At 59.7% G+C, this 1,190-nt stretch overlaps 1 long non-coding RNA gene across 1 annotated transcript in view; it reads left to right on the top strand.

The window, feature by feature from the left end:
- The first annotated feature begins 51 nt into the window (after nucleotides 1-51).
- The window catches only part of LOC102882974, a 23,715-nt gene continuing 22,576 nt past the window's right edge, over nucleotides 52-1,190 (top strand). The window contains exon 1 of the long non-coding RNA XR_439218.3: nucleotides 52-180. This is a non-coding gene — a long non-coding RNA (uncharacterized LOC102882974). The remainder of the gene's footprint in view (nucleotides 181-1,190) is intronic.

The raw sequence follows: 1,190 nt of genomic DNA, 5'->3' as shown, positions 1-1,190 counted from the left end.
CTTCCCTCCATTGTGTGTGATTGGTTGGCGCGCGGCGCGGGGGCGGGGCGGCGTGTGTTGGGGGATAGCCTCGGTGTCAGCCATCTTTCAATTGTGTTCGCAGCCGCCGCCGCGCCGCCGTCGCTCTCTAACGCCAGCGCCGCCTCTAGCTCGCCGAGCTCCAGCCGAAGGAGAAGGGGGGTAAGTTTCCCTGTCTGCCCGCTTCCCCGGAACCGAGACCCGCTTGCCGTCAGCCCCGGGCCGGGCCCCGACGGTGCGGGGAGGGGGCCCTCAGCCCCTCCGGCTTGGCTCACAAACTTTTTGGCCCAGAAATGGAGGTGAGGAGCGAGTTTCCCTCTACCCTCAGGCGGCGGCTCCCCAGTCTCTCGCCGCCTCAGCCCAACAGCAGCAACTGCCGCGGCGCCGAGCCTGCCCTCCCTCCTCCCCGCGCCGCTGGCTCCTCTTTCTTCGGTGAAATCCCGCCCGCTGCCCCTTTCCGGGACCCCAGACCTTCACCAGGACCCGCGCGGGCCTCTTAACTACCGCCCCCGGGCCCCGGCCCCCAGTTTTCGGGCGGGAAAAGGGTGGAAATCGCCGGCGCTTCCCACCCCGGGGTAACTCGCTTTTTGCTGCCTCCCCACAGTTGTTGCTAAGCTTCACCATCTTGTCTCTCTTCTCTGGTCACCGACCATATTTTTTCCCCCGTTTCTCTCTTCCCCATTTCAGAAAAGGAGGAAAATTTTTTACAGAGGGACATTTTTTTCTCCTTTTTTGGAGAAGCGGAAACTTGATGCATCTGAAATGCAAAAAAAAAAAACTTTTGCATTTTTTTGGAGGGCGGCACGTGGCAGGGGATCGGGGTATTTTCGAGCGTTTTGGTGTTTTGTCTCTTTGGAAGGAAATCGGATACGTTTTGCGATTGTTTCCATTTTGTTCTGGTCTGGAAGCCGAGTTGGTGCCTGCGCGAGACGCTGGGAGCGAGGCGGGAGGCTGGGGGACCCTGAGCCGAGGGGCCGGAGGAGGCGAAACCAAAAGTTTATGTGGTGCTTGGGGTGGACCCGTCGGCCGGTGCGTTAATTAAAGCCTTGGGTGCGGGGCACTTTTTTTTTTTTTCTCCCTTTGCGAAGCCTGGTTGGACTGCCGCGAAGACGATGCTTTGTAGAATGCTCGCTGGTGCTAGCTGTTGTTCCTCTGGTTTTTCGAGACGCCTT

The sequence above is a fragment of the Pteropus alecto genome, unplaced genomic scaffold (assembly GCF_000325575.1).
Source record: "Pteropus alecto unplaced genomic scaffold, ASM32557v1 scaffold115, whole genome shotgun sequence".
Lineage (NCBI taxonomy): Eukaryota > Metazoa > Chordata > Mammalia > Chiroptera > Pteropodidae > Pteropus > Pteropus alecto.
Note: the sequence above shows the minus strand (reverse complement) of the source record. Positions and strands in the feature narration are given on the sequence as shown.